Source organism: Mesocricetus auratus, unplaced genomic scaffold, assembly GCF_017639785.1.
Source record: "Mesocricetus auratus isolate SY011 unplaced genomic scaffold, BCM_Maur_2.0 Super-Scaffold_100025, whole genome shotgun sequence".
Classification (NCBI taxonomy): domain Eukaryota; kingdom Metazoa; phylum Chordata; class Mammalia; order Rodentia; family Cricetidae; genus Mesocricetus; species Mesocricetus auratus.
The window spans coordinates 8,930,892-8,946,185 of NW_024429206.1; the positions used below are offsets into that span (position 1 = coordinate 8,930,892).

General features: G+C 49.9%; 1 protein-coding gene and 1 long non-coding RNA gene across 3 annotated transcripts in view; one reads left to right on the forward strand and one right to left on the reverse strand.

The window, feature by feature from the left end:
• Ksr2 (kinase suppressor of ras 2) overlaps positions 1-15,294 on the forward strand; it is a 352,893-nt gene that overhangs the window by 184,907 nt on the left and 152,692 nt on the right. The gene's annotated exons all lie outside the window — the stretch shown is intronic.
• On the reverse strand, positions 1,525-15,176 carry LOC121133932. Its single transcript, XR_005870947.1, has 2 exons — positions 14,586-15,176; positions 1,525-2,278 (listed from the first exon to the last, which is right to left on the reverse strand). It is a non-coding gene; the product is annotated as an uncharacterized LOC121133932 (long non-coding RNA).

Below are 15,294 nucleotides of genomic sequence, written 5' to 3' on the forward strand. Positions count from 1 at the left end.
CTGGCTTGTACCTGCCGCCACCGCCGGATGCTGGAGCGTCCCCGAGAATTCTGAGATGGACACTGTCAACAGAGCCCAAGGCAGCCACACCAGCTGGGAGTGTGTGGCTGGAGGGGCCTTTAGGACACGGTGTGCCAGTGCCAGCAGCAGCCAGTGTGGCCTTCGGTGGGCAGCTGCCTGTCTGCCAGCCTGCCAAAGCTTACTGATACACAGTTCATCTTGGTGAGGGAGATACGACTTGGAAGTGACCCTGAAGGCTGCAGAGCCAGAGGCTAGGTGTATTTGCATATGTGGGAGGGAAGGGGGGTTGTCTAGAACAGTCCCCCAGGAGCCTGAATTGGAACCCAGTGTCTGCAGTGTGAGCTCTCCCCCCAGCAGTAAGACTTGAGGTTGTGCCAGCTCCAAGGTTGAGTGTTGGATTGGTTTTAGGCCCTCCGCTGTCCACCTGCCCAGGGCCCTCCTTCCCAGGATACCATGGAGCAAAGTGTGCCTGCGTGTAGCAACTTCCTGGATATTTTAAAACCCACTAATGTTCTCTGCTTCCCTCTCTCACCCCTAACCCCTAAATATAGTATTGATTCCTTTCAGTCACTCCTCAGAGCTGTCAAGAGACAGTGGGTCTCTCACTCAGAGCAGGTGCGCAGATTCTCATCTGAATCTGTGTCTGTTTGCCTGAGGTTGCAAAGGCTCCCTGCCGCCCTTAGAGGTGCGGTTTCCCTGGAGATGGCAACATCAGATCTGGGGACCTGCCTGACCGTGGACCGGATTTTATTCCTGGCAAGAACTGGGAAACGGACGGGTCTCTAGACAGAGCCAAAGCCATCAGCCGCCATCAGGGCTTTCATTTTGAAGCCAGCGAAGTGCCACAGAGCGAGGACCCCCTTTGATGTGAAAATGAGAATTGATTAAAAAAAAAGATCACTGCCATTTAATTAACCTGTGTGCTGGCAGCGATCGGCTGCAGACATTTAAATGAGTAACACACAGCCGACTCTCTCCATGCGTGCATGTGTCAAGGGCTCAGGGTAAGGGTTGAAGTCTTAGTTCTGTACTTAACAGGATGGGACTGCGCTTTCTTCAGGACCTCAGTGGGCAAGGTCTTAGCCCTTCTGTGTGTTAGGGTCTTTGGGGACAGGGAATGCAGCAGTGATCCCACTTCAAGAGGCTAACGCGTGATGGCCTGGCAGTCAGAACAGCACAGCCCATGAGCCGTCCTGGCCCGCGGCTGGACCTGTAAAGGTTGTAAAGGGTTACTGGGATGTTTCCTCCCATCTTTTCTTCCTTCCCTTCTTTCTCACTTTCCTTCTGCCTCTCTCTGCTCTCCTCCATCTATTTCCCTCCTCCTTTCTCTCACTCTTCCTTCCAGTTTCTTTCCTTTTTGTTTCTTTCTTTCCAAATTACACACGTGTCACAGGCAGCGAGGCTTTTCACTGCAGAAGATAAAGCATTCACTGCAAAGGTTGGAAGCTCTCCCATCCTCCCCATTCTCCCGCAAACACATCGAACAGATACACAGGGAATGTGTAAGCATTGATAGTCATGTATTTATACACATTTATGTTGAAATACTGTTTGTGTATGAAAGCTCATACTATGTATGTTGTCTGGTGATTTTTGTTCTCTGTAAGTCAGTATGCTTGGGCTTTTAAGCAACTGTTTGTTTTATTGGGAGCTGTAAAACCTGCAGAAACTCACTCACACCCAAGGAAGTGGAGCAGGAACCAGGGAAGAGGCTGCTTGCTGCCTGTCAAGAAGGCTTATGCTCAGCTAGCCTTCATACACAGTTCAGGACCAAGGCCTAGGGAATGGTGCACCCCAGCTGAACCCTCATCCACCAACTTATAATCAAGACCCCCCCCAGACATGTCCAATCTGGCCCAGGCAATTCTTCAGTTGAGAGTCCCTCCCCCCACCTAATAGTTCTAGGTGTCAAGTTGACAATTGCAGTTAACCAAGACACCATAAAACTTTATGGGCCCCAATAAAACTTGATTGACTAAACAGACTTGGACCAGATTTAGTTTATGCACTAGAGAGGGAACTGACCCCCTAGCCCTTGAAGTGTATAACTGTGATGGTCTCGTAGCTGTGTGGCTGTGTTCTTGAGACTGTTTCAGAGGTGTGCTTGATTTCCATTTCTTCTTTCCTTCTGGAATGGTCCAGCCAGGTCAGCCTCAGTGGCTGAGCTCCCAGGTCCTGAAGTCTTGGTTCCTGGGGAATCTGAGCAGATGCTGTCCTCTGCACAGAACTTTGTTCTAGGACACCAGCTCCTTCTACCCTGTTGGCAATGATGGCATAGATGAGCGTCACACTGTGCAGTGCCCTGGAGAGAACATCTCTAAGACATGGGGAGTGGCCAGGGGGCTTGTTGGAATGCAGATATCTGGGACTCACCCCAGAGGTGTAAGGAGCTGTGTTTGCTCCATGGAGTCTAGCTTTAGTGAAACTTGGAGCCCATAGGGCTGGGGGCGAGACTCATCAGCAGGGCACTTGCCTAGTGTAAGGTTTTGGCTTCTTTCCCAAAACTAAAGGGATTGCGGTGAGAATTAGAGGCTGATTTGATTGGAAGAAAGAACAAACCAAAGGGTGGGGGGGGGGAAGGAAGCTCACACAACATTGCATGGTGATGGCTGAGGGATGGATGAGGGGGTCTTGCTGTAGATGGCAGACAGCAGCTGTCTAAGCAGAACATGAACCTGTTTGGACACTTGTAGGCCAGTTCCCAGGATGGTTAAGAAAGCTGTAACCCTGTCTCACAGAGGATAGTCACCAGGCTATCTTAGGGGCTTCATGTAGCCAGAATGACCTATTAGGTTCTGTTGACAAGCCACCGCCAGACCAAATGAACTTCAAACATTTATTCCTCCTGCCATTGAGTCACCACTCAAAATCTATTTCCCCCAGTGAGATCTGATTGGCACTTGGTGTCTCAAGGAGGCCATTGTCCTCTAGGTTGGCATCTCCAACTGACCTGGGCAGCAGAGAAACAGTCCCTAAATGGGGAGGGACAGATGCCAGGTGTCTTTAAGTCAGACATCTCCTGCAGGGCAGTGGCACACAGACCATGGCTGAGCAGGGAGACTTCTGTAGATAAAGGGGTTCAGTTGCCCTCAGCGATAGGCACACTCTGTGTCCTAATTCATCCCAAATGATCAAGTTTTGTGGCAAGCTTTCTGGCTGCATGCATTGAGCATATGCCAAAGGTCTCTCTCAATAGGCCCCGATTCATTAAACTTACAAGGAAAAAGAGCCGAAAGTCTTCTTGGAGTCCCTGCAAGCCAGCCCTGAGTGACCATGCTCACCCAGACCTTGCTGTGATCCTCCATGCAGACTCATCTGCCCCTCACAAACAAGGGGCAGCTGGGGAGCTAGAGAGGTGACTCCACCATGTAAATAAGAAATCTTTTTTTTTAAGACAGGGTTTCCCTGTGTAACTTTGAAGGCTGTCCTGGAACTAGTTCTTGTAGACCAGGCTGACCTAGAACTCCCAGAGATCTGCCTGCCTCTGCCTCCTGAGTACTGGGACCAAAGGCATGCATCACCAATGCCCACTCAAAGCTGCAAGGATCCTGATTTGACCAAGGTCACCGTGCTAAGAATGGAGGAGAGCGAGCTGCCTCACAGACTGAGAGAGCTTGGGTGTGAGGAACTCTTGAGACAATGTGCGCTGAACCCTGTAATTTACAGGCGGGAAGTTGAGTCTAGCGGATGTTAAGTGACTGGCTCTGAGGAGTCCAGCCCACAACCCTGCTTGGGCTGAGTGCCTCCAACCCCCAGTCCCCAGGAGAAGCTGCTGTCTGCCTTGTCAGCTCTGAGGGATAGAACCCACGGAGCCACCACCTAAACCCACTGGTCTAGACACAGTGGGTATGCCTACTCAGCTTCTTTGGATGCATTTGTGTGTGCGTGTGTGCATGCATGCATGCATGCAGGCAAGGCAGGCGCAAAAGTGCAAGCATGTGTTGAGGCCCAAGGACAACCTTCAGCGTCATCTCAGGAGACAGTCACCTTTATTGTTTTGAGACCATGTCTCTCATTGGTTTGCAGCTCACTAACTTATCTAGATTGGCTGGCCAGTAAACGCCAGGGTTGCTTCTATCCCTGACTCTCCCATATTGGGATTACAAGCACATGCCATCATGCCTGATTTTTTTTTTAAACATGGGGTGGTGGTTCATAACAGGTTTTTGTTTGTTTTTTTCCTGTGTAGCTCTGACTGTCCTCAAACTCATTCTGTAGACCAGGCTGGCCTTGAACTCAGAGATCTGCCTGGCTTCTGCCCACTGAGTGCTGGGATTAAAGGTGTGTGCCACCACTGCCCAATTGCCCAATTCATGCCTGTCTTTTTTTTTTTAACCTGGGTGCTGGGGATTCGAACTCAGATCCTCATGTTTGCATAGCATGTACTTTACTGACTGAGTAATCTCCCCAGCCACTAGATTAATTTTCTTCCTGAGGAGAAAGGCTTGGAAATGGTACACAGGGGGTGAAATATTCACTCAACTCGGGTAAGTTTTTCCAGTTGGCATCTGGCTTGGGTGGGGACGGGTCTTTGCTGGCTCACACCTCAGCAAAGGTTAGTGCTGCCTTGCCTAGGGTGCTGACCCTGGGTGCTGGCATAGAGCAGTATCCTAGCATGGCTGTGATACATGGTAGAACAAAGTGCTTCAGAGCTTGGCCGAACCCGGTTCAAATCCTGCCTCCACCTCTTCTGTACTGTGTGACCTTGGTAGAGTTGCATAGCCTCTCTGTTCATCTTGAAGATGAAGAAATGACCTAATGCCTGTATGTATGCATGTGCATATGTATGTATGCATGTATGTATGTACGTATGTGTGCATGTACTGGCACTAAAGCAGGGGCCTGGAAGCCACGCTCATTGCTCTTCCCAGCCCTTTTCTCAGCCACCTTCTTTCCAGTTTCTGATATTAGTAAGTTGATTCTCTCTCTGCTCCACTTTCTGACCCCAAGGTGAGGCCAGGAGGAGAGGGCAGAAGCTAGCCTGATCATTTCTCTAGGGAGACTATCATTTATTGGGTTGACAGAAGCCTGGCCTCGTCCCATGGGCCCTAGGGAGGCAGTGAGCAGAGACCTCTGAACCAATTTATCTTGGAAATGGTCTTTTTCTTCAGGCAGAGGGAGGGAGGAGGAACTTGGAAGAAAGCATCTAGCCAGATGCCCTGCGAAATCTGCCCCAAATCAACCATCCTTTTTAATAACGAAGATTGTCATGAGCCCCGGTTCAATCGGAAATGACAGGCTGTGTAAATATTTGCTCTGTAACTGATTTATGGGGTAGGGAACAACAAAAAAATAAGATTAGTCACTAATCATGGGGCTACAGGAAGATCAGGAAGCCTGGATGCCAGGGCCCAACTGCCTGGAAGGCCCAGGCTCTAACCCAGGTCAGCGTACACTCTGAGGATAGTGGGAGAGACGGGGTGCTGTGTAGGGGTCATCACCTGGGATTGTGAATTTGCGAATCATTCTGTAGGGGAGGCTCCAGGCAGTTTTGAGACCAGCCTCTAGCCAAGGGCTCAGATATGAGTCCAGGATGGGCTTTTCCTTGAATCTGACAGCTGGCGAACTTCCTGCCGGGATGAGTGCCATTGAGAAATAGGAGTGAGTGTGTGTGACTGTCATTTATGGTGAGTTGACAGACTTGAGTCTTCCTGAGTATATGAACTGTGGTGAAGACCAATATGGCTGGTGCCATTCCTTCTGTGAATGAATTATGTCCCTAGCACAGCAGCCAGCCCCTGCCATCATGGAGATGGCATGGCATTCCTGGGTGTGGTGGCCCACTCCTGTGTCCTGAACTTACCTCAGGTTCAACGCCACACAGCCACTCAAAGCCAACACCCCCTGTCACAGCTCTACCCTCAGGATGGACACTGGGTCTCGCCTACCCATAGCATCTAGATAAAGTAGAATCCTGGATGAGCTGATCCATCCAGATTTATTGACCCCCTCCTGAGTCGCCAATGTGGGGCATCCGTGAGCACCCATGGCCTTCATCCATATATAAATACTGGAACTATTGGAGGTGGGGAGATGGCTTAGTAGGTAAATTTGCCTTGTAAGCAAGAGTGAGGACTTGAGTTCAATCTCCATCACCCATGTAAAAATCTGGGTATGGTGTTGTGTGCTTGCAATTCTAGGGCTGGTGGAGCAGGGTTAGAGGCAGATTATAGGACAGGTTAGCCAGGCAGATTAGCTGGATCAGTGAGCCCTAGTGAGAGACACTGTTTCAAAAGACAAATTAGACCCAAACAAAACCAAAGAACATGGAAAGCACATGAGGAATGAAACCCAACCTTCTTGGCCTTCATGGGCATGTGTACATGCATGTACATGCATGCATGCATACACACACACACCTGTGCATACACATACACAGTCCCCACAAACATGACACACACAGAAAATGTCTTTACTACTCTCATATAATATTCAGGCATTTTGGTAGCCCTGAGGTCCATAAAGAACTGGTCAGACATGACCCTTGCCCTCCTTGGGCTTCCAAACAGGAAGGTGACCTCAGTGTTCATGAGGTGATTGGTAAAGCAACCATGTGCTTCCAAACTGGGGTCCAAGCTGTGGAAAGCCAAGGCTGCTAGTGTTGGGGCTCAGCTGTCCCTGGAGGAGGAGAGGGAGACTGGCTGGAATGTGGGTATCAGGCACACACACGATCCATCGAGCCAGGCAGTGGGAAGTGAGATTCAGGGGCAGCTGTGAGTGGCTCCTTGGATTTTCCTACTTTAAGAAGGTGTATTAGGACTCGTGTGTGTGTGTGTGTGTGTGTGTGTGTGTGTGTGTGTGTGTGTGTGTGTTAGGGGGCAGTGGGATTCTTTGTCTACTTTTGCAAAGACGCTTAGGATGTGGCCCTGATAACTCAGGGGTAGAGGGTCTCTTGCTGATGGTCTCCACAAATGCACAGGTGAGTATGACACAGATGTTCCTAATGCTTCAAGTCCTTGCAGAAAACCTTCTGGCCCTGCACTCCTTGTCTCTTCCCACCCTCCTCCTGTGCCTTCACTCTGACACAAAGCTATGATTAATGGGCAAGAAACAGCAGCTTCCCAAATCTTCCTCAAATCTGGCCTTTGACCTATCACATGCTTTTCAAGTGTGTGTGTTTACACTACATATGTTTTAATTTCTAGGTTTTTTTTTGACACAGGGTCTCATGTAGCCCAGGCTGGCCTTCAACTCACGATGTTGCCAAAGATGATGACCCCGAACTTTTGATCCTCCTGCCTCCGTCTCCAGAATTCAGGGATTACAAGTGTGCTATTACCAATCCTGGTTTTCATGGTGCCGGGGAGCAAACCAAGGACTTGATGCATGCTAGACACACACTCTACATCCCCAGCTATTTTCTAGGAGCTGATAGAGAAACATGTCTCTTAGTATGCCAACTGAATCCATGACGCCAGTTACTAGTGAACTCAGAGCATCTATTTGGGAAGCAGAACTCCACCTCAAGTTTGATCTTGAACTTGGAATGTCTTGAAGAAAAGACATGTATCACACTGGACGCCATCCCAGTGGACTGTATCCCGCTATATCTGTCACTTGGCTGCCTGGGGCATTATTTTTCTTTCTTTGAATAAAATATAGAGACAAGCAGTTGCATATGCCACTTAAATTATGTCTTATTATTTAAAAGCGGTACTCCTGTTACTAAATTGAAACAGTGGAGATGAGTCTAAAAGTAATGAGGTGTCTGTCTCTAAAACCCTCAACTCTGCCCCGCCAACAAGCCTGCCAACTGCCTCCTCGTGTGGATCCTTCTAGAAAATGTAGATACAGATGTCCCTGCCTCCGGATGGCTCTGCTCGCAATTTTCCTAGTTTACAGTGGCGTGAAAGCAATTTGCCTTCAGCAGAAACTGCTCGGGGGCTGGATTTTCATCTATCCGTGGGCTGGCAGGATTCGGTGCGATGTCTCCACGATGGGCAGCAGCAGTGAGCCGTGGTTCCCGTCTGTCACATGTTCAGAGGGGGACAGCTGCATTTCTTTACTGGGCTGGGTTGCTGAGTCTCAAGGCTTGGTCGGGTGGGTGTGTCTGATACATTTTAAGCCCGTGGTATCTTCACTTGACAGTGAGCCGATCGGACTGGAACCACACTGGAAATTGAGGAGCGTCTGTGCTCCTGTGTGTGTGCCCTGCTTACCCATACGACACAAGCTGAGGCAGCAGCCCCGACCTCCCTACATCCCCCTTAATCAACCAGCTTGCCCTAGAGAGCTGGGTCCCCATGGTCTACCCTCCGTCTCCATGGTCCCACCTTGGCCCAAGCTATTATTCTCTTGCCTGGGTGACCCCACAGCCTTTTCCCCAATGACATATTTTTTCTGGTGATAGAGACAGAACCCAAGACCTCATCCATGCCTGTCAAGTGCTGTGCCACTGAGTCATGCCTTCAGCCCCTCACTGGGGAATCTAGACAGATGCTCTGCAATGGGGCCACACCTCACCCCAGTGTGTGTGTGTGTGTGTGTGTGTGTGTGTGTGTGTACACATGCATGCATGTGTGTGTTAGTATGGGGACTTGCACATACCACAGTGCATGTAGAGGTCAGAGGGTCAATCTTTGGGAGTTGGTTCTCTCCTTCTACCATGGGTTCAGGGATCAGATTCAGATCATCAGACCATCTCTCCCACCCACTTTCTATTCTTGCCTCTTCAGACTCCATCCTGCACTTTAAGTGGAGAGATCGTTTTAAAACACAGTTGCTATCATTCTGTTCCAGCGCCCTGGGGCTGTTGAAGTAGGATTCAACCCTTTTACTGGCAGTGGCAGTCAGGATCTGCAGAGGTCTGACCCACTGCCCCCAGCCCATGTTCTGAGTTCCCTGCCCTGAACTTACTTCTTTTTCATGCCCTCCCGGCAGCACCCCTGCCTCCCTTCTGACCCCAGACCTTCCCAAGACTCACTCCTCCCTGACATTCAGGGCTCCATAGAATGCAGTGTCTGTCCCCTCCCCAGTTGGGGCAATGCTGTTGGATCCTTACTTCCCCAGACAGGTTCGGAGGACACCTCAGAATGAACGCACATCTTTTAAAAGATACAATGACACAGGGAACCATACCACACACATCTTCATCCTTCTACTCCATAGCCAATGTCAGTAACCCCTCCATCCTGACTCTTTCCAACCTGCAGCACTCCATTGGATGGAATGGCTGTAACTTAATTGACTACTCCACTCTGAAGCACAATGAAGATGCTCTCAGTCTGTGGCCAGGCCAAGCTAATTTTGCTACTACAGCGAGATAGAAATCTGACAAGAGAAAGGAGAGGAGGGGGCAAGGAGAGGGAGGGAGGGAGAGAGGGAGAGAGAGAGGGAGGGAGAGAGGGAGGGAGAGAGGGAGAGAGGAGGAGAGAAGTGAGAGAGGAAGGAGGGGGGATATGACCAGAGGAAGAGGGAAGAAGGGAGTTGGCCTTCAGAGGGCTCCACTTGCCAGGCATGCTTCTAGACTTAGGAGACATGATTGGAGAGACAGAATTGGAGGCCAGTGAGATGGTTCAGCAGGAAAAGATGCTCGCCACCAAGTCTGATCACCTGAGCTTGATTTCTGGGACCCAGAGGGGGACAGAACTGATTCCTACAAGCTGTTCTTTACCTTGCACATGTGTCCTGCAGGACACACACACACAAACACATACATTACACACTCAGACACACACATTACACACACAGACATACATACATTACACACAGACACACACATGCACATATATGCACACAGACACATATATGCACACATGCACACACAGACACACTCAGACACAGACTCAGACACACACACACAAGATCTCATTTTCTCAGTATAGAACTCAAGAGCAAATGCAGTGTTCAAATAGAAGAGAGATTTGAGGAGGGGACTAAGGTGGGACCAGTTTACAGAGAGGCACCCGGTGACGATCCCATGAAAGACAGCAGGTCGGAAGGACCCCCTTGAGATGATCGCAGGACCATAAGCCTGGCAGCTGAATAACAGGGGCTCTTCCTTATTCTGCAGGGAGGGGCATCAAGATCAAGAACTCAGCAAGTCAGTTTCTCATGAGGCCTCCCTCCTTGGTTTACAGATGACCCCCTGCTCACTGTGACCTCATGCACCCTTTCTCTGTGTATACATGTCCTTCTTGGAAGGACCCTAACTGGGTTAGGGTCCCCTCTCATGACTTCATCTAACCTTCACTGCTTTCCTCCCTCCCTCCCTCCCTCCCTCCCTCCCTCCCTCCCTCCCTCCCTCCCTCCCTCCCTCCCTCCCTTCCTTCCCTCCTCAACAGCGTCTTTGTGTATCCCAAGTTGGCCTTGAACTTGCTGTGTAACCAAAGATGACCTTGAATTCCTGATCCCCCCCACTCCCTACTTCTGCTGTGCTGGGTTTATGAGATATTTGGGATCGAACCCAGAGCTGTGTTAGCACCAGGCCAGAGCTCTACCCACTGAGCTACATTCCTAGCTCCTGTAACCAGATCTCTCAAGACCCAGGCTCCCATTACACTTGCATTCTGAAATCTGGGAGGGGAAAGATCTCAACATATGGATTTGAGGGGCAGGAAAGGGATAATTCATTCCATGCCTGGTTGGGGGGGGGAGCTTTTGAGGGACAGGAATTCACTTTGAGTGTCTTGTTGAAGACACTTCCCACCCTCCTCATACAGGAAGTTATTCTCTTCCCTGTCATCATGGCTCTCAGACCTTTGTGTGTCCCGAGTCAAGTGTCCAGGGCAAAAGGAAGTCTTTAGTCTTCTTCATGGATGTGTGTCTATCTTCATTCAGTTTTGAGTGCTGATCTGCCTCCCCAGAGGAAGGACTGTGTCCCCAATCTAGAAGCAAAAGTACTCCTTGACCAAGGACAAAGGGAAAAAGAACCTCAGTAGCCTCTTCTGGATTCACCACCAGGCAGTTGGAACAACCCCATCCAGCCCAATGACTCCTTAAAGCAACCTTGGGAGAAGTTATTTGTACCTTGTACCAGCAAAGACCTCAGGGCTCAGAGAGGTTAAGCACTAGATAAAGGTCACACATCTACTCAAGGGGTAAATACATAGCACAAGCAGCATTAGAATGGGTTCTCTAATTGAATAAATGACTGTGATGCCACATTGGTCATTTTAACCCTTTAAAGGCCACTCTTCAGTGTCATTTAGCACACTCAAGGCTCAGCAGTTACCACTTCTGCCCATTTCCAGGGCCCTTCGTGACCCCAAGGCAAAGAGCAAAACAGTACCTCCACGTGCACTTGGACCCCCTCGCCTTCCTGTCCTCCAGTCCTGGCAGCCGCCAGCCTGCTGTCCATCTCTGTGGACGTGCGTCTAGCTTTCTTCCTGAGGCATGACAGCTCTGAGGTTCACTCGGTTTGGGCTATGAGTCGGAACATCATAAGATTGCAGCGCATTTGATTATCCAGGCAGATCGCATTTGTCTTCTGCTGCTCAGTGATGTGCATTTGGGTTTTTATTTCCTACCCTTTGGTGGTTGTCAGTGTTCACGTGTCAATGTGTCAAGTGTCAATGTCCATGAACAATTTTTGTTTGAGGATTTATTTTCCATTCTTTTGGGTACAAAGTTAGGTAATAGAACTGTTGGGTTGTATAAAACTTTAGTTTTATATGGTCAAAGCCTGACCAAAGTATTTTCTGTAGTGGCCATGCATCTTCACGTTCTCGTCAGTGATGCCCATGGCTTCCCACTCCATGTCCTCATCAGCACGTGATGAGTGTGGCCATCCAGGAAGACTGGGGTTGTAGCTTATTGTCATTTTGATTTGTGTCTCCCACCACGAACTTTCCAGCATCTCTGTGTGTGCTTGTTGGGTTTTCATACATCTTGAGGAAAAAAGTCTTTTTTAAACCCCTTGCTCACTCTTAATTCATGTTTATCTTTTTAATTATTGTCTGAAAACCCCATTTTCTAAGCTATAACTTTCATGTGGAAATACAAACTCATCCATTCATCCACCCATCCATCTATCCACCCACCCACCCGCCAACTGACCCACCCACCCATCCATCCATCCACCATCCATCCATCCATCCATCCATCTATCCATCCACCATCCATCCACCCACCCACCCATCCACCATCCATCCATCCATCCATCCACCATCCATCCATCCACCCACCCACCCATCCACCATCCATCCATCCATCCATCTATCCATCCACCATCCATCATCCACCATCCATCCAACCATCCACCCATCCATCCATCCATCCACCCACCCATCCATCCACCATCCATCCATCCATCCATCTATTCATCCACCATCCATCCATCCATCCACCCATCCATCCATCCATCCATCCATCCACCCACTCACCCATCCATCCATCCATCCATCCACCATCCATCCACCATCCATCCACCATCCACCATCCATCCATCTATCCATCCATCCATCCACCCACCCATCCATCCATCCATCATCCACCCACCCATCCATCCATCCATCCATCCATCCACCATCCATCCATCCATCCATCCACCATCCATCCATCCATCCATCCATCCATCCATCCACCATCCATCCATCCATCATCCACCATCCATCCACCCACCCACCCATCCACCATCCATCCAACCATCCACCCATCCATCCATCCATCCACCCACCCATCCATCCATCCACCATCCATCCATCCATCCATCCATCTATTCATCCACCATCCATCCATCCATCCACCCATCCATCCATCCATCCATCCATCCACCCACTCACCCATCCATCCATCCATCCACCATCCATCCACCATCCATCCACCATCCACCATCCATCCATCTATCCATCCATCCATCCACCCACCCATCCATCCATCCATCATCCACCCACCCATCCATCCATCCATCCATCCATCCATCCACCATCCATCCATCCATCATCCACCATCCATCCATCCATCCATCCATCCACCCACCCACCCATCCACTCATCTACCCATCACCTGCTCATCTATCTACCCACCTGTTCTCCTTCCCTCTTCCCCTTTCTTTCCGTTATTCCTTCATCTCCTCTCTTTTTCTTCTTTCTTCCTTCTTTTCTCATCTTCCCTCCTCTTCCATTCATTTATCATCGTCTTTCCCCTTCCATCCTTCCTTCATTGAATCTTCCTTCCTTCTCCTCTCTCCCCCTCCTTTCTCCCATCTGTCTGACAGTTATCGGCTCTCATGACTATGGGTTGGTAACCACATCACTTTTGACATCTCTGAGCTGCTGGATTGGGCGTGGTACACTCCAGTCTTGCTCTGATTTGCATGACCTCATTGTCAGTGCCCCAGGCTCCCGTAGGTGTTGATGGGGGGATGAGCATAGCTTTATGCTCAGTGGTTTGTCCATGTCCCCTGCCCTTGCCAAAGCTGGTGAAGGGTGTTCTGCAAATTTCAGGGAAAGCCCAGTCTGGCTTCAGTTCTCAGTTTCTTTCTAGGCTTCCTGCATGGCTGTTTGGCCATTGGATGCAACCAGAGTACATCCACGCTCATGAAAACAGCATGCAGCCTTGCTACCTTATAGAACTTCATGGTCTCACAATGCTTTCTGGGAAGGGGACCAGAGTTCTCTCCACTGTCCAGGTGGGAAACTGAAGCACAAAGAGGACATCTCATTCCTGATGACTCAAGTTCTGTCTCTCTCTCCCTAAAAGCTGTGTGCTGGCCTTGGTGCATATGCCTCTTTAAGTTCCCACTGCTTGCCAGTTTGAGGCAAAAGAGACTCACTGGCTCCAGCTTCCTCACAGCTCATTTTTTCCAAGGATGAGTTTCCAGATGTGAGCCAGTATAAGGGGGAGCACCTATCCGAGCCTTGTAGCAGGCCCCTGAGGGATCAGCAGGATCGACTGCTTCCCCTGGGGTGCTGAGAGGGGTGGCGGGACAGGCAGGTGGAGCGTGGCTTTTTTTTTTTTAAGTGGTACCCAAAGGAGGCCTAGAGCCCTCCAGGACTGACAGTTGGCCAGCAGGTTCTGCAGCAGCCACCAGAGGGCACTCGGCTCCGTGCTGGGCAGATGGAAGTTTGGAGAAGTGGGTGGGAAGGTGTTGAGAGATGTAGTCTCACACCAGTGTGTGAGGCCTGTTTTATGCCATAGGTGCCAAGCCAGGGGCTGAGAGATGCAGGCGTGCGTTTTTCATGGGTGCCAAGCCAGGGGCTGAGAGATGCAGGCGTGCATTCTTCATGGTTCCTGTCCTTGGGGAGTCAGCAGGCTGGGGGTGGAGGGTAGAGAATGAGAATGTAGTGTGATATTCCATACCCTAGGCCACAGCCGTCACTCAGAACGCCCACTTAAGCAGCACCTACTGTGTGCCAGGCAATTCACCCACTGTGTGCCTGGTGCCAAGCCAGTTGCCAAGGATGGAACAATGAAAAATCCAGTGCCCTCAAGATCCATGTTCTGCCAGGGAGATTACAAGTGTGGGGAAAATGGGAAAAATATGACCATACAGATATCAATCAAACAAGCAAACAAAGACACACAAAGAGAAACTGCTAGCTCAGTTCAGGGGGAAAGAGGGTTATCAGGGAGGGCTTCCTGGAGGAGGACCACCTGTCCCTGCTGGGAGGAACTGGACTTACCAGGGAGGTTCTGGAAGGAGTCATGCCAGAGCTGAGTTATCAAGACAGAGGTCAACGATGCTGAGCAGAGGAGGGCCTCCCATTTGGTCAAGTGCGAGGTTTTAGAAACTGGGTTTTGCGCTCATGCTCTGAGAGCCGCCTTCGCTTAGCTCCCACCAGAGATCAATCAGCACCTGGCTGGAGTCCTCTGTCTTTAGAGCTTCCTTCTCATCTCCGTCCCAGTGTGAGGAATCTCACTGGAAATTGACTAGCTTTACCTCCCAGTGACTGCTTACAAGGAAGATGTCCAGGGGAAAAAAGGAATAAAAAATATCTCTGAGACCTACTTTTTCCTTTTCTTTTGTTCATTCAGGGCAGAGCTTTGCTCTGTAGTTCAAGCTGGCCTCAAAGTCAGCATCCTCCTGCCTCAGCCTCCTGAGTGCTTGGAGTATGGTAATGCGTCACATTAGCCTAGTCTTGAATCAGCACTCAGCCACCTAAAATTGCTAATCCCCTCACCTTATTTTTTTTTACGTTAAAAAGCATACATTTTATAGCTGTCTTAGGGTTTTTCTTGCTGTGTTGAAACCCCAGGACCAAAAGCAACTTGGGAAGGAAGGGTTTGTCTCAGTTCATACTTCCACACCACACTCTGTCACTGAGGGAAGGCCAGGCAGGGACTTGGAGGCAGGAGCTGATGCAGAGGCCATGGAGGGAGCTGCTCACTGGC